Raw genomic sequence first — 23,672 nt, 5'->3', positions numbered from 1 at the left:
AGGATGGCAGATATCCAGGAAGGATCTCCACTGGTGGTCATCACCTCGCAGCAGGAGGGAATTGGTACAGATGACCCTCCTTGAAAAGATTGGGGGGCGGGGCGCTGACCCAGGACGCAATTTCAGGAGGGTCTATCTAGATCGTGGTGCACTCATTTTTGTCTGCGAGGGCGTGCACACGGTATAATGGCTCAAGGACAAGGCGCCCATGAAACCCCGTAGGAAAATGCGAAGCTGCTGGTTATGACGGCAGCAGAGCTCCTTAAGGCCGCAAAGATATCATTGTGGGTACCTAAGATCCTTAAGGAAGGTTCTCCCAAGACTCTGTTCGGGAAAATAGGGGCCCAGAACCCATAAGTCTCGACAGAAGACTGGACAGTGATTAACCAGAAGGTTGCTCCAGAAGGACGAACACTGGTGGTGGAGGTCGGTGAGAAGCCCCTGAAGGCGATGCGGGAGCAGGACCTGAAACTGTTTTCAGGGTTCTCGCAGAGTTCTCAAAGACCTCAAAGAAGGCAGCAAGACGAAGCCTGGAGGTGCTGCAGATTAATCTGCAACACAGTAAAGGGGCCTCTGCTGCCTTGAGCCGCTGCCTGGGGAGACAGGAAGTGGACGTGGCCCTGATACAAGAACCCTATTTATACAAAGGGACTGTATCGGGCGTCGGTGGCACTGGAGATAAGCTGTCTATGCTAGTAATCTAAGAAGCTCCAGAACATGCATCTATGTAAGAAATGCCATTTCTTTCATGCCAATGATGTTCTCTGCTCTAGGGACTTCGTGACCATTAAAATGCAGCAATGTGGGGAAGGTATGACGAGGGAAATTATTTTGGCCTCAGCATACCTTCCTTACGAAGACAGCTCTCCTCCTCCATTGGAGATGAGGAGACTAGTAGAGACCTGTGATTGGCAAGGTGACCGACTGCTGGTGGGATGCAACGCCAATGCCCACAACCTAGTGTGGGGCAGCAAGGACACCAACAGTAGAGGTGAGTACCTTCTTGAATTTCGTTTAGCTAACAACTTAGAGTTCCTGAATAAGGGCAATGAACCTACATTCAGGAGTAGCAGAACGGAAGAAGTAATTGACATAACCTTTGGTTTCATAACGATAGGTAGCTATTTCAAACAATGGCATGTGGTGTTGGAGCAATCTTCATCGGACCACATGTACGTCAAATTCAAGGTTGAAATGGGAATCAGACAGACCATGACCTATAGGAATCCCAGGAAAACAGACTGAGGAGGGACCTTCATTTAGGCTTATCGAAAATCAAAACCTCGATAAGGAATGCAGTAAAATTTGAGGAAGTAGCAGAGTGACCTGCCATAGTGACATCATATAAGGGCAACTGCACAATCACCAGGAAGTGCACAAGTAGGAGTGTTCCTTGGTGGAATAACAAACTGGAAACACAAAGAAAACAGGCACAGAGACAGTTTAATATTGCGAGACGTAAAGGACAACGGACTAAATTTCATGAGGCCCTTGTCAATTACAATCTTGCAATAAGATAAGCAAGTAAGAAGTGGAGGGCACGGCTGCACAAGCCAGACTTCACAAGGTTCTCACTAGAGTACCAACTAGTCTAGGAGGTACGTTGAGGAAGGAGAATGGGGAATATACAAAGACAGCACATGAGACGCTGCAATTGCTCCTCAAAACTCACTCTCCTGAACATGCTCTGGCGGACAACACAGACCCCAGAGAGACAACTGTTCTGAGGCACTCGAAGAGAGAACTGGGAATCGACCAAGGAGTGTGTGGACTTCAACAAAACACAGTGGGTGGTGGAAATATTCCAGTCGTTCAAGTCACCTGGTCCAGATGGTATTTTTCCAGCTCTCCTGCAATAGGCAGGAAGAAAGCTAATGAGAGTCCTACTCAGGCTATTCAGGGTAGCAGTAGGAATCATTACCAATGCTTGGAGGGTAGTGAAAGTTGTCTTCATTCCAAAGCCAGGGAGAATTGATCATACTAAGGCCAAGGATATGAGACCAATCAGTATGTCCTCCTCCATTCTAAAACATTGGTAAAACTGGTTAACGTATATGTGGGGGAGAGGAGGCAAAGTAGGGTCCCCCTACATCCGAACCAACATGCACATCAACCAGGCAAACCATGTGAGACAGCTCTCCACCAACTCGTTGGGAAGGTGGAAAAAGCACTTCCAAGAAATAGCCCTCTGTATCTTCCTGGATATAGAGGGGGCCTTCAGTAACACGACTTTCGATTCCATGGTAAGGGCAGCATAGGTGCATAACCTGGGGATCACTATATGTAGGTGGAGCAGGGCCATGCTTAGTGGAAGGAAGGTAGAGGCTACCATGATGAATGAAAAGATGGTAATTAAGACCACTAGAGGCTGCCCACAAGGATGAGTTTTGTCTCTTCTATTGTGGAATCTAGTGTTGAACGAACTCATTGAGGAACTAAGTTCTAGACAATGTTTCTGCCAAGGATACACAGATGAACTTGTCATAGTAATACTTAGCAAATTCACAGAAACAGTCAGGAATATGGCACAAGGAGGACTGGACATTGTGCAAAAATGGTGCATTAAACAGGATCTGAATATTAATCCTAAGAAGACTTTTATAGTGCCACTTACGAAGAGACATATTCAATACACAAGTTGAAATCTAAAGCTCTTCGATGAAACTCTACCTGTGAAGGGGATAGTGAAATATCTAGGGGTAGCCTTGAATGAGAAACTAACTTGGACCCCTCACGTTAAGAGCATCTGCTCCAAGGCAAAAAGTACTCTAATAAGTGCTAGGAGGGCTTGTGGCAAAAACTGGGCCCTGAGCCCCTGGGATAAGCACTGGATATACACCACAGTGGTTAGACCTAGGATTTCCTACGGGGCTGTAGTATGGTGGAAGAAGGTAGAACGGCGGATTGCTGCTAAGGAGTTTGCTAATGCGTAGAGATTGGCCTGCTTAGCCATAACGGGCGGAATTAGCAGCACACCAACCGCTGGAATGGAATCCATGCTGGATATGTCTCCATTTCACCTTTGGGTCAAGACGGAGGCAGCAGCTGGGGCACACAGACTTAAAACTAGCAAAAACTGGGTCTCATTCGGACATCCAAAATATAGGAATGGCTCGGGAAATGCCTGTCGACTAAATAATGATTCCCAATTGCTTCGACAAGCCTTACAACATAATAATTGGAAGTAGGTAAGAGTGGGAAAAACAGTTTGACACCGTACGCGGGACATCGTTTGGTTCACCGATAGGTTGAAAACAGCCAAAGAGTTGGGGCAGGGGTGTACGGAGTTCAGCCAAGACCGGAGAGCATCATCTCTCTAGGAAAACTGGCCTCTGTATTCCAAGCTGAAATTACTGCAATCAGGGCATGGGTGGAGGAGAATATGCGTAGGTGCTACAATGACCATAGCATCTACATCTATTCAGACAGCGAGGCAGCCCTGAAATCATTAGCAGCAACAAGATCTAAGATTGTTGCAGATTGCCACAGGGCTCTCGTGGAGCTAGGGGGAAGCATTAGGGTAAACCTAGTGTGGGTCGCTGGCCACTCAGGGATCTGTGGCAATGAACAAGCCGATAGACTGGCTAGGATGGGGGCAACAACTCCACTTATTGCACCGGAACCGGTCCAGACAGTCACCAGGGAAATGATCAAATTAGAACTACGGAGCTGGTTTAGGAAACAGCACGTAGGATATTGGATTAAGGTCCATAAAAAAAACATGGTACGGTAATGATGCCCAAGTTCGAAAAGAAGCTCTGTAATCCTGGGATTGAACAGGAAAGAGATCAAACTCATGACTAGACTGATGACCGGCCATGGGAATTTCAAAAAACATCTACATACAATGGGTATAACAGAAGAGAACCCCAAATGTAGGATCTGTGATGAGGGTGAAGAAACTATCACACCTAATCTTCAAATGCATGGCATTGGAGAGAAAAAGGTACAGAATCTTCGGGACAGCAAGACCTGAAGAAATTGTGTCTAACGGAAAACTTGTAGAGGGACTCCTTGCACTATTTAAGGGCACTGGTTGGCTTTACTAGATAGATATACAGGGAGCGATACCGCACGATAAACCGAGTTTCGGTGCGGGCAGTGGCGGGTCAGACCTAAAATGTTTTTAGCTTCCCTGTTAAATGTAATGAACCCGGCTCGATATCCGAGGGCACGCGCAGAATGGAAATACCCATGTGAAGCTACTACCACTCTATTGGTATCCACTTCCACCCTCAGTGTGGATAGTTATGGGTGTATCGCGGACAAGGAAAAAAAAATCCGGATTTTTCCATGTTAAAAATACACTTTCTCCCGGGTGAAAACACGCTTTTTCCGTGTTAAGTGACAATATATTTTCTCTTATCAATCCTCTGAATGGTTATGGTTTTAAACACGGGCGTAGAATTTCCAAGCACTTTAGAAAACGAAACTCAGGGAAAAAGGCACGTTTTGGAAATATCTTTGATGTGCAGCAACATGTACTCTGCGTATTTCCGCATTAAGAAAGTATACATTGGAATTCCACGAAACACCGTATGCTACTTTCCGAATCATTGAAATTGAGATTGCGATGGGCTTTTGTCAGCCAGTCATGGCTTATGTCACGTGATCTCGCCAGCGGATGACAGCGGATATTCAGAATACATGACACGTGATGTAGTCAGCCAACAGCGGCATCACTGTTAAGTAGCACGAGGGAAAGTTAATAGTTTAAATTAATATACATCGTGTTGCTACAAGAAAAGAATAGCTTTCACATATAATACTGGTCTCTAAGGTTAATAAGCTGCAAGAGAAGCTAAGCTTTCGCATATAATGTTGCTCTTGTTACACTTTAAGATATATCACACAAATGTGTCAGTAAAATTTTTAATAATGACACAAATGTCTGATCTGTTAGATTCGAAATTCTTCTAAATGGCTCGTCATCAAAGAGTTGAATTTTAAATTAGATTCAATCGCTCTATGATTTAATAAATTCATGGTACATTCTCGCACATAGTTGAATTTACGTAAAAGGGTTTTTACTTTGAAAGTAACGCTTTTCAAACCACCAGTCGCAATATTTTCCCGCGATCTGTTAGAAATGCGTTTCAGCATTTGCCAGAGAGCGCAGGTAACAGGCGACACCGCGCTTGCGCAGCTATCATGACGTAGGAAGCACGTATGTACGTCCGTGTAAAACATTGAAAGATCATACAATATGTTATAAAAGAAACAAGACATCAGACGATACTCCAAGAGCATCGGAATTTCGTGAACCATGTTAAAATGTGCATATGTCCAGATTCCCAATGAAGTAGACTTCGACCTGATATTAAGCTTTTCAATGTGGTTTTCTGGGTGTAAATTTTCTTGGAGCACCAGTACTGTATTATATCATGTTTGGTTCTTTATTATGGCATAATGCCATACGTGCTAGAAGATGAAAACGTGTACTTGAAATGCAGCGAACAGTTGAAACTAGCCAGTACTGTGGAATTAACCATTTCGTTTCAAATACATTGACTGCCTCTGCGGAAAAGGTTAATAAGTCCAATTTCTTTAGCAAACAGACAAAAATAACTTCATTGTTCCGCAAGGCGATTAATGCTTGACTGTCAGAAAGATGAAAATAAAATAAAATCCGAAACTAATGACATATTTTTGCCTTCCGTAATTATATGAATCTATTTTAATTCACTTGATAGCTCCCAGCCACAGATATCTGTTTTGTTTTCATTTGACATGTGAGTAACCGAAGGGGAAACAGCTAAATCACTAAATGTAAACACGGGTCACGTGGAGACTACCCACTATAACTCAGACTGCTCTGCGCATCAGCCTCGGATGTACGATATTTTCGAACCGGGTCAATGCTAAAAAAAATCGAATTTTCAAAAATATGTTCATATTGTAGGGCACATTTTTCTGAAAAGTCTGAAACATAAAACATATGTGTTGAGGAAAAATAAGACATTATTTGTTACTAAGTGTGACGAAGTACAGTGCCACGCCAGTTTCTCAAGCATGAGATCGAAAAGTAGTATTACGAAACTTTTATATAAATTTAGAATCGTCTTATGCTTCCATAATTTGTGTGATGCCCTCGTTTCTTCTCCCTCCTCGATCTAACAAACAATCTTGTCATCACTAATTCTGTAGCTATTCCTGCCATTGTCAAAATTTGTTCACCGATTAACTTCACTAACCCAGCCAGAATCACAACTTTAGTTACCCGCGATTATTTTCCCGTTAGGCGTTATTACGTGTTCGTACAACACGATTTCCGAGTTACTTCCAGAATAGAACTTAAGTGGCTGCTAGCCGGGGACTGCACAACTGGTCCCTACTAGTGTAGCGATCTGGCCATTTTCTTGGGATACCCCGAGGAGATAATACGTAATCTTTCTAACCTGTTATTATTTCCATTCTAGTAGTCCGAACCTATGGATTTCGCTAATAATTATAACAACGCTGATCATTCGCAAACCCAATCAACCCCATAACCAGACAGCGAATGCCATTCATCCGTTCGGCTTTACTCCGCTCAGTTCGTATAGCCCCGTCCCCTTTTGCCTACGGAAAGTTTATTTCTAGACGCGACGAGGATTTTCCTGACAGAGACATCACGTACACTATGCACGCATTCAAAAATCAACTTATGATTAATTCAGAAATCAAATGTGTTCAAAAATGTTCAAAAACCAACAGGGAAGCGTTTCAAAATCATGTGAATAACCGATAGACAAACGTGCACTGGATGCTAGGCGCTTTGTGAAACAACTTTTTTTTCCTTAAGAATATCTATATCGAGCCCCCCTTTTCCCGGTAGCATCTGGCTGCGACTGCTTGCACAGCGAACAGCCACATTCCTGTAGCCAGAAGCGGGAGAATCTACCACTCAAACGCGACTCAACTGCGCATGCGCAACAGTCCGCTCGTAACTGTTGAAACGAATCTAATGTAAAAAGTTGGGACTTCCCGCTCATCGGAGGCAATTTGTTGTTATGGAGCATTGCATAGTCTTCCTAAAGCCTTTGACACATTTTGCTGTTGGCACACGCTTGCATGAGCACTGTGCGTCGTTGTTGTATAAGGCGCATTTCCTTTGCAATTTTATTTTCGTTTTCTTCTCTCGTTTATGTTTTATTGTTGAGGTATTATTCTGCAGTAGCGGGATACAGTAATATCCTTTGTTAGAGTAGCGGTTCTTACCAGTCAAAATTACAAAAATTTAACTGAAAACTAAAAAATGAAAAATTCCCGGAATTCTAAAAAAAAAGGGTTTTCCCGGTTTTCTCCCGGATAAAAAAATTCCCCTATTTTACCCGAATCTCCCGGTTGTCCCGGGTCGTATACACCCTGAGTTTGCTTTCTTCTCTGAGGATGCGCTGTAAGTAGCACTCGCTATGCAATATGAATTACTTCATAATCCTAAAACAAAAAGTTTGGCAGAAATGAGTAGTACTGACTGAAGCACCAACAAAAACTAAACATCATTTGCTTTCTGTCATTTTAAAAATTAAAGTGTTCAAAGAAACTTCTTTCTCACTCTTTCGTTTAGTTAGGTGCTAATGTTGGTGATGGGAAGTGGGCGGGGGTGCTGGCAAATGTCTGACTGCCGTCGGGGGAAATGGTTTTAGAATGGCTGGGAACCGCTGGTCTAGGACAATCGGTAGTAAGTCAGGTTACTACTAACCGAAGTGTCAGATGAGATTCAAAAAAGACATGTGCGTTTCTTCAGTAAGCACGTGAACATACTATTCACGATAAATTAAGGTAGGTTTATTTGCTTCCTTATACATCTCCCGAAGTAACCACGAGTGAAATAAAAATTTGGGCTCACACGAAGGTTCATCGGCGAACTATTTGCGAATAGAAAAGACATGGGGAAAATGATAGTGCACGAAATACCCTCCGCCACACACTGTGAAGATCTGCACTGTGTGCAAATAAAATAGTTTACTGATGGGCGAATGGACTTCGTAAGAATAGTAATAAACATTAGGTTAGCGCTTAAGTTTTTGTTTTACATGTTGGTATTCCGGTTGCTATGGGTTTATTTATCGATTGTCAATTTTTGCTTGTAGTTCACTGTCGCTGACTTTTTATATTGTCAATTCGAGATAGTGAGTGGAGCTGTGGACTCTACAAAACGGAGTACCAGATGGAGAAATTTCCGATATTTCTTATGTTTGAATTCAATAGAGGGGTGACAGCTGTGGAGACATCCGGAAACATCTGCGCAACGTATGGGGATAACGCCACGGAACAACACATCAATAAAATGTTTTTCTCTTTTTAAGGAGGATCGTTTTGACATTAGTGATTCTCCATGTTCAGAAAGGCCTTCGGGGTTTGATAAAGATCGTTTAAATTCATCAATCCACAATGATCCACATCAGTGTACTCGAGAACTGGCAGATGTGGTTAAGTGTGACAATTTCACCCACCATCGTGCAACATTTTCAAGCACTGGAAAGGGTTCAGGAAACTGGTGTGTGTGAACACATGCTGTAAGCCAAAATTACACAACTCAGCGGGTGGCCATATGTGCATCCTTGCTTGCTCGGCATGAACTGGCTGGTCAAAAACATCTATCATTCCCGTCTTGAATCGTTAGTGACGACGAGAATAATGTTATGCATCTGGTGGAACGGCGGCGGTGTGGCGTACTACGAATTACTTCCCCGAGGTATAAACATCATTGCTGACATTTATTGTCAACAACTGAGACGTATTGCTGACGTAATTCAAGAAAAACGACTGGAAAGACTGCGTGAAGTGATGCTACTCCACGATAAAGTCCTCCTGTATTCTGTCAAACTGAAAAAACACTATACCGGAGTTGGGTTGGGAAGTCACTCCACATCCACCTTATCACCTGCTTTTGCGCCCTCAGACTTTTCACTTTTTCCGCTCCCCGTCAAACGCCCTTCAAGGAACTATCCTTTCCGGATGAAAATGCGCTCCGAACATTTCTCGACGAGTTCTTCGCCTCAAAACCATGTGATTCCTAGTCGCAGAATTGAAAAGTTACCTCGGCGTTGGCAAGCTGTTATAAATAGTGAAGGAGGATATATTATTGGTGACTAAACTCTGTTACGTGTATCTATTATGTTTATTAAACTCATGAAGAAACGTCACGAACTTGTGCACCAACCCAATAAATGGAATTTAGTTAACTATAGAAGGCTCAAAGTAACGAAGAGTAGTTTCAAGACGTTCACCACTGACCTGAACACCATATAATATGTACGAACAGCGAAGTATTTTCTGGCGATACGTTGGATATTTTGTGCTCTTCATGATAAAAAAATTATTCTGCAACACCGTTGCGCAGATCTCTATCCGAAACTACTCGTTTAAGCGTAACGCGCACCGTGACAGTTAAATCAGATATTTAAGTTGCATTTATATCAGTCTGATATCCAATGAAATTTAAAAATCTTCACGGCACGCCCCCAGCACGTTGCGCGGTTGCTAGCCGTCAACATCTGGGCATTATTGCGTCGCGTGACACACTGGCAATTGTTCGCTTGCTTAGCAAAGTGGAAGCGAGCCAACCGCAAGAGCTATAAGCCATGTATCAGTAATTTATTCATTTCTGGACGCCTGGAAGTACAATTCTACATCAACGAATGTGCAAAATAGTTGTGAAGATGTGTACAGAAAATAGACTGTTGTTCAGTCAAAAATAAATAAATAAATCATGTTCCCAATAAAATTTATTCCATATACTGAAATAACAATTTTAGCAGTTATATTTTTTGCTTATTTTCTGTATTTAATTACACATAAGCTACTACAAAAAGGTCGCAGAAGGGAGTTATGATACCATATGGCAATCCCTATCTTAACTCTACAACTTTCTCATTTTTATTTACGAATGCACCTAGTTGATATGCGTAAACGTGTGTTAAGGCTAATAATCATGCGCAGTGCATTATGATGACGCAAAATATTTAACGAAAATAAGAAGTTCTTTGTGAACATCACATTTTAATTAAGATTTTGTATTTAATATATAAGCAAGAAACACGTCCTGTTCTGTTCTACAGTGCAGACTTCGTGTCAGTTCATCCTGAAGCAACCAGTATAAATAAATACGACTCCACCAAAGATATACATCAACATACGCAGAATTTTTTTAGACTGGAGAGAGTCGTGATTTTAATGATATCGCAAATAGTCAGACGTTGGCTCGGAAGCGCGTTGTTGCATGCATTTCAAAAAACGACACATGTCAACTCATACCTCTTATCTGACCCAGTAAATTTATTGTTAGTTCAGCGCCAGCCATCGTTAATAGACCAGTAGCGAAGAAGGCTCAGCGTAAGCCATGCAGCATTTCTTACCTTTTTAGCGCCCCAGTCTCGCAGTCTTCCTCACAGCAACTGCTACTAGTAGCAGCAGATCATGGCAACCAGCAGAGGCTCGATCGGTGCGCGCTCTATCGTCTCAACCGTCAGTTACAAATTAATTCATTGTCACTGTCGCCAACATACTGAAGTGGGAAGTAAATGCGCAGTAACAGGGAAAGCACAACGCACTGCAGACTTACGGACCGGTGTTGTGGTGTTCTCCGTTCTACTTACAAGGAACATGTAACGACAGCAAAAGCTTATCTACTTCGTTGTAACGTCCTGGCTATTAGAAAGAAGGAATAACGAATTTTCACAAGATGGGCTCCGATGTTTTCTAGTTGGTCACTCACTAGGAAGTTTATCCCAAGGGGGTTTAGTACTCTTAATATCAGATTCAGCGGTGTTATTTTCGCGACGCTAGTTAGCAATGAGGATCATAAAAACTGTAACATAATCAAATTTGTCGTTCTGTGGCTCTGTATGAGTATCTCTACTTGTAACGCAGACAGTTTGAACAGGCAGACCAGTGTCTTCAGGATCCAGTGAGATCCTTGCGATTTTTAGAGTGATTTGGTAGCAGCAAAAACTTTATTACAACATGCAATTATCATATACTGCCTTACTTACAACAATGAATTCCGATAAGATACGTTTTCAATTTGCACAGAAATACTTCATACTTGAAATTTTTTAATCATTTTCCTTTGACAGTGTATGCATTAATTTTTTCTTCAAGTTCTTCTGGACATTCGCATAAAAGAAAAATTTCGCACGCCTAGGTGGGCATACAAAGAGAAACATTTGTTTTACAACTTGGCAGTAAACCACAGGGTTTGTGTACAACCTGACAAGGTGATCAAAGTAGCAATCATTTATGATCTGAAGACCGTAGATAGTGTGCAGTAAGATGAATGGAAGAGAGAGAGAGAGAGAGAGAGAGAGAGAGAGAGAGAGAGTGGCTGGTGTGCACATATGCTACCTCCAAAATGGACAGCGTTTAACTACCGCGACATCTCTGGGGCTAACATTGCTACAAATTGTATAAGAATAAAATCAACACCATGTCTTCCTCATCTGTTTGACCTTTTCCGCCAAGTCCCGTTCCTAACCCATTACCTATGGAAACATTTCTATACGCATATCTTGCACTCATAGTGCCAGATTTGCACCTGGTGACCAAAATTAGAACAATTTTTTTTTCAGCAAAAAACGGTTCTGCGTTAACGCATTGGAATACCTATTAAATTTCGCTGTCATACAATAATAAAAGACCACACTGGACCTCTGAGAGTAGTCGCATTTTAATTATAACCAGCCAGTATATTCCTAGATTCATCTCCTAATGGTGATTCTTGATTCTTATTAAGTCTAGGCTACTTTGCTTCTATCTTCATGCTTTTGCCATTTCAGTTCTGCTGTGACTCGGTGACAATGTAGTCATAGAACACTAAGTCTTTTTTTTTCATTTTGTGAAGGTTAAAATTTTATTTTCCTGAACTTTTAAACCAAGTTGCCAATCGTTGCACCACTTTGAAGCGAGACCGCTACGGTCGCAGTTTCGAATCCTGCCTCGGGCATGGATGTTTGTGAAGTCCTTAGGTTAGTTTGGTTTAACTAGTTCTAAGTTCTAGGGGAGTAAGGACCTCAGAAGTTGAGTCCCATAGTGCTCAGAGCCCTTTGAACCATTTTGAATCACTTTGAAATCTTAAAGGGATCTTACTAAATACTTATGCAACTGTTTTAGGCGACACTTCGTTATGCATAACTGTGTCATCTGCTTAAGTCTAACGTTACTACTAATATTGTCTGCAAGGTCGTTAATGCTTTGGAATGATGTTTTAAAATTTTGGGAATAGGTTCCTTACACCGAAAGAAGATACAATGTCCAGTAAACATGGGCTCTAAATGCATACCTAGAAAGCTACGAGCACATGTTCATCTTCGCTACCCTGGAGCACATCTCTTCTACTTAACAAGTGCTCGTAGCTCTTAAGGTGGGATTATACTAGGCATGGCCTTCACCTCAACAGGAAAGGGAAGGGTAAACTGGCTGGGAAAATAGCAGGAAAGTTAAAGGGGGAGGCACTGTCATGAGTGATGAAATACCAGTGGTTTTAGGGTTCAGAAAATATTCTTTTTTAGGGCATGGGGGACATAAAGAAACCAAATTCTAAAAGAAGTTAGGACAGAGACAAACCTTCAGATTGAGAAAGAAAACAAAAAACATAAATCTAGCTGATTACATCAGCATGAACAGCTATGGGTCAAGAATTTTCAACAGTCAACAGATATTTCAACTCTACCCAATTTCAACTCAGTCAGTGTGAAATGTCAGCTATCGTTATTGCATCAAAATATTCGAGGACTGGGAAATGAGAAATTAATGAATTAATTATCCGCATAGATGAATTAGAGTCTTCAAACCCAGCTGACGTAATCTGCCTCTCTGAACATCACATGACCACTGGTATAGAACTTTTAAGTGTTACAGGGTTTAGGTTGGCATCTCACTTTTATAGAGCAGAAATGGAGGAAGGAGGAGTAGCAACATTCATCAGGAACTGTCATCAAATTAAGAACATAGACATTCATATATTTTGCCTAGAACAGCATATGGAGGCCTGTGCAACGGAAGAAGAATTTCACAAAAATTTCTTCATAATATTAAGTGTATATTGAGCACCTGCAGGTAACTTTAATCTGTTCATAAACCACCTTGAAGCTGTACTGGCCTATTTAACAACCAAAAACAAAGAAATAGTGATTGCTGGTGATTTCAATGTAGATTTCCTGAAAGACTCTCCCAATAACAACTTATTTGAGTTAGTAATACTATCATTCAACTTAATTCCCACTGTAAAGTTTCCCACAACCGCAGTCTACTTGACGCGAAAGCGACCAGTGGTGCAAAACGATCTACCACTCAATGCCCAGGAACTTCCTTGGAAGGAGGAGGTCAAGTATTTTGGCGTAATATTAGGCAGAAAACTGTTATATCATAACCACATCAGAGAAAAGAAAGCAAAATCCCTAAACCTAGCCAAGGCCCTATATCCACTGTTCAGAAGTAAAAATATGAAAATAGAAACGAAGATAACCCTCTACAAGACAACGATGCTACCACCATGACCTATGGATGTTCATCATGGTGATGGCATGCCAGACAAGAAGACATGAACTGCAGGTGGTGCAAAACAAGGCGCTCAGGTGGATTCTAGGAGCACCCTTCTGGACCAGAATCACGCACCTCCATGAACAACTGGAAATGGACACACTTGATCAGACGATTAGAAAGCAAACAACAAAAATGTTCAAAAAAATAGATAATGTAAGGGACAGCTGCCGGCATCTAACAGAAGTAGGCATTCAAAAACCCAAAATCTGGCACAGACTGAGAGTGTCACGCTCCATTATAAAAGAACCTAAGCAGTAAGTGAGGAAGTGAAAAAAAATACGGCCTTCAACTCTCATTCAAATGCTTAGAACTACATCCACTATTAGAACACAATTGAAATCCTAGATCAGACACATTAATATTCCGAACCAGAATAGCTTCTTAGGAGAGCCATGTACAGAAACAGAAGAGGCCAACACCGCCTTAGACCGACTCAAGTAAAATGTGTAGCACCAGAGACCACCCAACGACAAGACATTTGCAGCAATGATAAGACGAAGAAGAAAGGTCCAACAAAACCAAGCCTTCTGGCAAGGCGTAGTACCCCACCAAGGGCGGCGGACTGGTGAACCTTTAAGTTCCGCAGATCACAATCCTGACCCCCAAAGTGTAAAGCTAGTAAATGGTGCCCCAACAGCACAACCTGAAAACAACACAGACACTAATACATAGAAAATCGACGAAGCCGATAGGTCTGTTCAACAACACTGTGACAAAAAAAGTCACCCTTTGCTTGCGACACATCATTGCAAATTTCTCAAACTTAAGTATTGTCATTTTTTTTCTGTAAATAAAATCCATTAATACGATTTGCTTGAATTGTCGTCTAGCTCTATCTGTAGGCCCAATGTCTAGCACGTAGACGGATTGGTTGCAAGCCCTCAACTGGAGAAATTTTGACCAACAGACGTCCACCACTGGTCCAAGGCAGAACCAGCTTTCATCAGAAAATGCAACAGACCTCCACTGTGTCCTTTTGTGAGCTGTCGCTTGACATCTATGAAGTCGCATGTGGCGGTGTTTTGGGGTCAGTGGAAAGCATGCTGTAGGTTGTCTGGCTGGGAGCTGTCCTCGAAGTACCAGTTCGTTGGGACACTGTGGTACCAACTGTTGCTCATGCCAAACACGGTTGTCTTCCCTCTGCGTAGCGCCAAGTGGCCGTCCGGGGCCGGAGACCGTACATTCCCTTGACCACCGCTGCCAGCAGCCGTGTACAGTGCTTACATTCCTGTCAAGTCTTTCTGCAGTATCCAGGACGTCCAGCTTCTCGTAGCGAGATTACACAACCTCGTTCAAACTTAGTGAGGTGTTGGTAACGGCGTCTTTGCCGCATTTAAGGCATTCGTGACTAACATTAACTCACCACGGTCCAATATGGAAGTAACTGAAGCACACGACCATTGCAGCTTGTAATTCAAGCAAACCTGAATTGGATCCTAATAATGGCGCTACCAGCGCCACTCTTATGCGCATGTGGCCAAGTATGAACAGACATGATCTATCAGATGTAGAAACACGCCTGCGTATGTCGCACGACTCCTTGGTGTTGTATTTGTTTTTGTGTGTGTGTCAAAAGAACATTTCACTATGAATTCACAAATACTGTAGATGCAATGCTTCAAACTAAATCGCGACCGATACCTATTGAAAATTATCAAAGTAGGAAATACACGTTAATTTTCTGAAAGTACACTCTACGTGACTGAAAACCAGAGTTGCTACTAGACGAAAGAGGCAAAACTACAGTAGAAAAAGAGGAAACTGGAAACGCTTACAGTCTCAGATACTTTTCAGAAAACTGCTATTGTTAGTAATCGCTCACACGATAGACGAAGGGAAGTCAACACAACGAATGTCAAATATAGATAGCCAATTAGAATCTCGGAAATATTATTTACTTCGCGAATAAATGTAGCTTACGTTACATTAGGATACAACGAAATATTTCTAATAAATAAATTCTCGTAAATGGTACCACATTCGGAACCAGATAAATACCACAACGACCGAACTCATAACCTTGAATCGTCAATATGTTGTCAGCCAATGAGTCTACTCGTTCGTAAATAACATCAGCTGCAATTTTCTGCTATAAAGTCGTAATCTGTATTATCGCCCAAACATTAGGCAAAGTCGTCAATAAAAGTAGGTTATTGCCAAGAGGAACATATCTCTCGACGTGCGATAGAGGTCAATCAGGTATCGTACATTTGTGTTGGCATTTGTGTCCTTCGACACCTCACAACGAAATTTGCACACTCCACCTAACATACATCTCTTCCAACAATACATGGGGGTCTCTTTAATGCATGCAATATTCTTGGCTTTTACGAGAAAACTGTTATACTCTAAACTAAACTACATTTGTGACTAAGCTACACATCACTCTGTCACCACAGATACCTTTTCCGTTAACAGATTCGTTGGCTTCGCCAATTCATAAACTGTGCATTCCATCCTGACCTGTACCTGGGGCTACTTTACTGATCAGCGTGTCACCCCAGAAAGCTTTTGCGCTGCCAGATTCTGTCGGATTCCGCAACTAACCTCACCGTTGCATTTCGACTAACATAGACCTCGGGCTTTGCTACAAACCAGTCTGTCACGACGGATACTTTTCCGCTGTCAGATTTGTGAACGTCGCCAACTCGCAATCACACTGTTGCATTCCACTCTGTCCTAGACCTCAAGCTACACTACAAATGAGTGTATCACCGTAGAGAGCTTTTCCGCTAACAGATTCGTAGGGTTCGCCAACTCACAACCAAGTTCTTGCATTTCAACCGAACTCAAACCTCATTCTACGCTGCAGATTATTAATTCCCTGAAACGTTTATGGGACATAATTCAGAGGTCAGTTCGTACACAAAATGCTGCACCGACACCTTCACAATTACGGAGTGCTATACAAGCGGCATGGCTCAGTATTTCTGCAGGGGACTTCTAACGACGTATTACGCCATGTCCAGCAAAATGAGGTCCGGTACGATATAGGAGGTGTCCCATGACTTTTGTCATCTCAGTATACTATCACATGCTAGTATCACTTTTCTGAATGGCAGTTTCAGTTGTATTATTGTTGATGAAAGGCCATATGGAAATCAAGTGTTCTTTTACCAACGCCGACTCCTCGACTTAAAGAAATTTATAGTGAAACGCGTGTAAGATGAGGCTTCCCAATATGTGTTTGTTGTACAGCCGGAAAGCACGTACATATCTGTCATCCTAAAAATTCTGCCAACATTTTCTTCCGTTGGAAAGGAAACACCACAATCAGACCCTGAAGACTACGCAATAGTCGACCGACCGGTGCGTCATCCTCAGAATTCATCAGCTGTGGTACAGAGGGGCATGGTATTCAGCATACCGCATTTCTGGCAGCTGCCGCCGTTTCGATTTTGATTCAGGTAGCACTCAGTATCAAGAGGCTGAGTGCAACCTGTTCCGCCGGCTGCTGTGGACGAGCGGTTCTAGGCGCTTCAGTCTGGAACCGCGCGACCCGCTACGGTCGCAGGTTTGAATCGTGCCTCGGGCATGGATGTGTGTGATGTCCTTAGGTTACTTAGGTTTAAGTAGTACTAAGTTCTAGGGAACTGATGACCTCGGATGTTAAGTCCCAAAGTGCTCAGAGCCATTTGAACCATTTTTTTGCTACCTGTTCCATTCCTCCCACCAAGGAGAAACCCTTGTCAGTACCAGGAATCGAGCCAGGCTCCTCTGCACTTGGGTCTGTCGTGTTCACCAAGAAGCTGCTGATGACAATTACAGATTTGTAGTCTTAGATGCTGGTGTCTACAATGAACAGTGTTATGGAGGTGTACCTATACAAAATGTATAAGCACCTTATAAATGAGGAATTGTTGTTGTTGGCACGAGAAAAACTTCAAGGAATGAGTCATGAACCACCATACGTCATTTTGGGAAATGAATCATAAGCCTTATTAGAGAATTTGGTGGAACTTTAACATCGCAGATGATTCGACAACGAGAAGAGTCGGTACAATTATCATGCATTCCAGGCCAAGAAGGGTTACTCAATGCGCATTTCCTGTGACGGCAAAAAATGAATGTCACTAAAAAAAGGAAATGTACACATACAGCCAGTGCTTGACTTGTGACGGTACGTCCCGACACTCCGAACGGTACCTCTGACGAAAAAAAACATCAGAATCGCAGATTTTGAGATGTGGTTCGATAGAACTTTTGTTGCTGTTGAAGCGATTTAAAACTATGCGTACTTGGTGCGAGCTAGGCTGCGCTTTATCTAGACGTACACAATGGCGGGCGGAAAAGACTTCCGGCATAAGAAGTCACCCTCGTTCTGCCAACAGCCTTGTCAAAGAGGTTCGGAGGAGCGGACAGAGGTTCAAGGCACTCTCTTGTCCTTGGTGTGGGAATCTGCCCCTAAAGGCGGAACAATCAGCAATGATCAACGGCACGAGGATGCAGAAGACAATGGAACCCACTGCATTAAAGACACATAACGTGTTTCCACATGACATGTGGTCTGTAACTGAAAAAGTGACATTATGATTTTTCCATTGGCAAAAGATTCCCGAGTGTTCTCCCATTCGGATCTCCGGGAGGGAACTGCCAAGGGGGAGGTGACCATGAGAGAAAGACTGAATAACCAACGAAGGAATAACGTTCTACGAGTCGGGGCGTGGAATATCAGAATCTTGAACGTGATAAGGAAGTTAGAAAAACTGAAAAGAGAAATGAAAAGGCTCAGTCTGGATGTGGTCGGGGTCAGTGAAGTGAAATGGAAAGAAGACAAGGATTTCTGGTCAGATGAGTATAGCGTAACATCAACTGCAGCAGAAAATGATAGAAGGGAGTAGGATTCGTTATGAATAGGAAGGTAGGGCAGAGAGTGTGAGCGAACCACATCGACAAGAATAGTTCAGGTATACATGCCGACGTCGCAAGCTGAAGAGATAAAGATAGTATATGAGGATATTGAACGGTAGATGAAAATCTAATAGTCATGGGGGACTGGAATACCGTTGTAAGTGAAGGAGTAGAAAAAAATATTACAGGAGAATAAGAGCTTGGGACAAGGATGAGGGAGGAAGAAGACTAAATGAATTCTGTAATAATTTCAGTTGGTAATATAGAACACTCTGTTCAAGAATCACAAGAGGAGGAAGTATACTTGGAAAAGGCCTAGTGATACTGGAAGATTTCAGTTAGATTATACAGGGTGATTCAAAAAGAATACCACAACTTTAAAAATGTGTATTTAATGAAAGAAACATAATATAACCTTATGTTATACATCATTAGAAAGAGTATTTAAAAAGTTTTTTTTAACTCAAAAACAAGCTCAGAGACGTTCAATATGGCCCCCTCCAGACACTCGAGCAATATCAACCCGATACTCCAACTCGTTCCACACTCTCTGATCTTCACTATGCAGGGTTAAATCTGACTTTGGCACAGAAAGGGGTAAATTATGCTGCCACAAAAGTCTTTGGGCACCTACCAAACAGCATCAAAAGCCCGACATATAGCCAACTAACATTTAAAAATAAATTAAAAGAATTTCTAGATGACAACTCCTTCTACTCATTGGCTGAATTTTTAGATATAAACTAAGTAAAAAAAAAAACCTTAATCATTAGTGTCATGCAATATTTTGTGTAATGTAATTTCTTGTACAGACATCTTTTATTAACCTGACACGTTCCACATCATTACGAAGTGTCGTATTCATGATCTATGGAACAAGTATTAATCTAATCTAATCTAATCTAATATCAAGCGAAACAGTTTGGATAGCTGCTGTTATTTCTCGTTTCAAATCATCAATGGTGGCTGGGAGAGGTGGCCGAAACACCATATCCTTAACATACTCCCATAAGAAAAAATCGCAGGGGGTAAGATCAGGGCTTCTTGGAGGCCAGTGATGAAGTGATCTGTCACGGGCTGCCTGGCGGCCGATCCATCGCCTCAGGTAGTTACGGACAGATAAGTGCCAATGTGGTGGCGCTCCATCCTGCTGAAATATGAAATGTTGTGCTTCTTGTTCGAGTTAAGGGAACAGTCAATTCTCTAACATCTCCAGATACTGTAGTCCAGTTACAGTAGCACCTTCGAAGAAAAAGGGACCAAAAACTTTATTGGCTGAAATGACACAGAAAACGTTCACCTTAGGCGAGTCACGTTTATACTGAGTTGTTTCCCGTGGATTCTCAGTGCCCCATATACAGACATTGTGACGGTTGACTTTCCCGTTAGTGTGGAAAGTTGCTTCATCACTAAACACAATCTCTGAATCGAAAGATTCATTTGTTTCCATTTGAGCAAGGATAAAATCACAGAAATCGATTCTTTTAATCTTATCAGCTGCCGACAGTGCTTGAACCAATTTCAGACGATAAGGTTTCATAACTAACCTTTTTTGTAGGACTCTCCATACAGTTGATTGTGGAATTTGCAGCTCTCTGCTAGCTCTGCCAGTCGATTTTCCTGGGCTGCGAACAAATGCTTGCTGGATGCGTGCTACATTTTCATCACTCGTTCTCGGCCGTCCAGAACTTTTCCCTTTTGCAGAAACACCCATTCTCTGTAAACTGTTTATACCAACGTTTAATAACCACCTATCCGGAGGTTTAACACCATACTTCGTTCGAAATGCACGCTGAACAACTGTCGTCGATTCACTTCTGCCGTACTCAATAACACAAAAAGCTTTCTGTTGAGCGGTCGCCATCTTAGCATCAACTGATGCTGACGCATAGTCAACAGCTCCTCAAGCGAACAAATGTACAACTAAATGAAACTTTATAGCTCCCTTAATTTGCCGACAGATAGTGCTTAGCTCTGCCTTTTGTCGTTGCAGAGTTTTAAATTCCTAAAGTGGTGGTATTCTTTTTGAATCACCCTGTATTATGGTAAGACAGAGATTCCGAGAACAGTTACTGGATTGTAAGGCGTATCCAGGAGCAGATATAGACCCAGATCACAATGTAGTGCTGATGAAGAGTGGGATGAAGTTTAAGAGATTATTCAGGAAGAATCAATATGCAAAGAACTGTGATACGAAAGTTCTAAGGAATGACGACATACATTTGAAGTTCTCTAAGGCTACAGATACAGAAATAAGGAATAGCACAGTAGGCAGTACAGTTGAAGAGGAATCGACATCTCTATAAAGGGCAATCACAGAAGTCGAAAATAAGATAATTGCGAAGAAACCCTGTGTAACAGAAGAAATAATTCAGTTGACCGGAGAAAGAAGAAAGTAGAAACATGTTCATGTAAATTCAGGAGTGCAGAAATACAAGTCAAGGCGAAATGGCTTCATGAAAAATGTAAAGAAATCGAAAAAGGAATGATTGTCGGAAATACTGCGTTAGCATACAAGAAAGTCAAAACAACCTTCGGTGAAATTGAAAGCGAGGTTGGTAACATTAAGAGTGGAAAGGGAATGGCACTGTTAAATAAGAAGAGAGAGCGGATTGATGGAGAGATTACAATGAAGGCCTCTATGAGGGTGAAGATTTATCTGGTGCGATAGAAGAAGAAACAGGAGTCGATTTAGAAGAGATAGGGGATCCAGTATTAGAATAAGAATTTCGGAGAGCCTTGGAGAACTTAAGATCAAATAAGGCAGAAGGGATAGATAATATTCCATCAGAATTTCTGAAATCGTTGGGGGAAGTGGCAACAAAACGACTGTTCACGTTGGAGTGTAGAATGCATGAGGCTGGCGACATACCATATGACTTTCGGAAAAACTTCATCCACACAATTCCGAAGATTGCAAGAGTTGACAAGTACGAGAATTATCCTACAATCAGCTTAACAGCTCATGCATCCATGTTGCCGAAAAGAATAATATGCAGAAGAATGGGAAAGAAAATCGAGGATGTGTTAGATGACGATCAGTTTGGCTTTAGGTTAGGTAAAGACACAGAGAGACAATTCTGACGTTGCGATTGATAATGAAAGCAAGACTAAAGAAAAATCAAGACACGTTCACAGGATTTGTCGACCTGGAAAAAGCGTTCGAGAATGTAAAATAGGGCAAGATGTTCCAAATTCTGAGAAAAATAGGTGTAAACTTTTGGGAGAGACGGGTAATATGCATTATGTACAAGAGACAATTGGTAATAATAAGAGTGGACGAGCAAGAAAGAAGTACTCGGATTAAAAATGGTAGTCTTTCGCCCCTACTGTTCAAACTGTACATCGAAGAAGCAATGATGGAAATAAAAGAAAAGTTCAAGTGTTTAATTAACATTCAAGGTGAAAGGATATCAATGATACTTTTCGCTGATGACATTGCTATTCTGAGTGAAAGTGAAGAGAAATTACAGGATCTCCTGAATGGAATGAACAGTCTAATGAGTACAGAATATGGATTGAGAGTAAATCGAAGAAAGATGAAAGTAATGAGAAGTAGCAGAATGGAGGACAGCGAGAAACTTAACATCAGAATTTATTGTCAAGAAGTAGATGAAGTTAAGGAATTCTGCTACCTAGGCAGTAAAATAACCAATGACGGACGGAGCAAGGAGGACATCAAAAGCAGACTCGCTATGGCAAAAATGGCATTCTTGGCCAAGAGAAGTCTACTAGTATCAAACATAGGCATTAATTTGAGGAAGAAATTTCTGAGAATGTAAGTTTGGAGGACAGCATTGTATGGTAGTGGAACATTGGGTGTGGGAAAACAGGAACAGAAGAGAATCGAAGCATTTGAGATGAGGTGCTACAGATGAATGTTGAAAATTAGGTGGCCTGATAAGGTAAGGAATGAGGAGGTAGTTCGTAGAATCGAGGATGAAAGGGATATGTGGAAAACACTGACAAGAAGAAGGGACAGGATGATCAGACAACTGTTAAGACATCAGGGAATGACTTCCATGATACTAGAGGGAGCTGTAGAGAGAAAAATCTGTGTAGGTAGATAGAGATTGGACTACATCCAGCAAATAGTTGAGGACGTAGGTTGCAAGGGATACTCTGAGGTGAAGGTGTTGGCACAGGAGAGGAATTTGTGGTGGGCCGCATCAACCAGTCAGAAGACTGATGACCCTTTTCAGCCATTCATGGAGTTCATGTTCCCAAACTACGACTGAATTTTTAAGGAGCTATGTCACGGGGGCACAATTGTTCGTCATAGGTTTGAACGACATTCTGCACAAAGGATGTTGAGTGAGCTGCAGTTCGCGTTTACTTAAACAAACAAGATACGTTTAAAGTATTTCGTGAGTATGTTTTTGACAATTGGGAGAACTTTGGTGGAAACTGTGAAAAAGAAAATTCCCACAAATTTTCTTCTGTTGGCAACTACCATCAAGAAAATTGCCGTGTCATCTAATGAATGTGAATGTGGGTTTTCCAAAATGAATCTTATTATTACTGAGAGCAGAGCCTTTCTGTTAACAAAAATTGTTTCTTGACTATGTTTAAGAAATTGAATGGCCCAACTCTGATTTGTTTTGACCCTTCAAAGTACGTGGAATGCTGGTTGCTTCGTGGACGGCACCCTGATATGGACACGAACAAGAAGGAAAGAGAGAGAAGAGTCGTAACACGAAACCCTTTCAAAGCTTTGGACTGTTTCATAGATAGTAAGTTAAAACATTTTCCTTTTTTCAGTATCTTTGAAATTAACGTGTGGTCACCGTACTGAAATTTTGTTTTTGTAACAAATCGTAAATTGAAAAATAATATTTAACAAAATTAAAAACACATGTAATACAATATTGTTGGTGTACATGGGAGTTTAATTTTTTGCCAGTACAAATATTGTATTCACACTTATAAAGTGCTCAGGAAAGAGTTAAAATAACGTTTTAAGACGCCTAAATTTCAATAACACCTCCCAAATGGCTACAGTACCGGAACCTCTTTCCTCCAGATCAAACACTGCATACATCGATATAGCTGATTACTTGTGTAAGTTCATTTACCTTCTTAACATCGTCAAGAGCAGGGAAGGACGGAATGACGCAGCTAAAAAATTTTGTAACAATGTTGATATGCGAACAGCAGGAAGCAAGCACAATCAACAGGTATTCTGCGTTACATCCGAAGGCACCAGAAGACATGGCCGAATGTTAATGTAACATTAGAGTTGCAGTTCTGTGTGACAGATAGAATGGCCACTAGAGTGCATTAGTGTTGTCAGT

The 23,672-nt window shown here is 41.7% G+C and overlaps 1 protein-coding gene across 1 annotated transcript in view; it reads right to left on the bottom strand.

Moving 5' to 3' along the window:
- Positions 1–10,431, bottom strand: part of LOC126336150 (uncharacterized) — an 84,895-nt gene extending 74,464 nt beyond the window's left edge. The window contains exon 1 of the mRNA XM_049999642.1: positions 10,344–10,431. The gene's annotated coding sequence lies outside the window, so the exon portion shown is untranslated. The remainder of the gene's footprint in view (positions 1–10,343) is intronic.
- Positions 10,432–23,672: the final 13,241 nt, after the last annotated feature.

The sequence above is a fragment of the Schistocerca gregaria genome, chromosome 2, assembly GCF_023897955.1.
Source record: "Schistocerca gregaria isolate iqSchGreg1 chromosome 2, iqSchGreg1.2, whole genome shotgun sequence".
NCBI lineage: Eukaryota > Metazoa > Arthropoda > Insecta > Orthoptera > Acrididae > Schistocerca > Schistocerca gregaria.
Note: the sequence above shows the minus strand (reverse complement) of the source record. Positions and strands in the feature narration are given on the sequence as shown.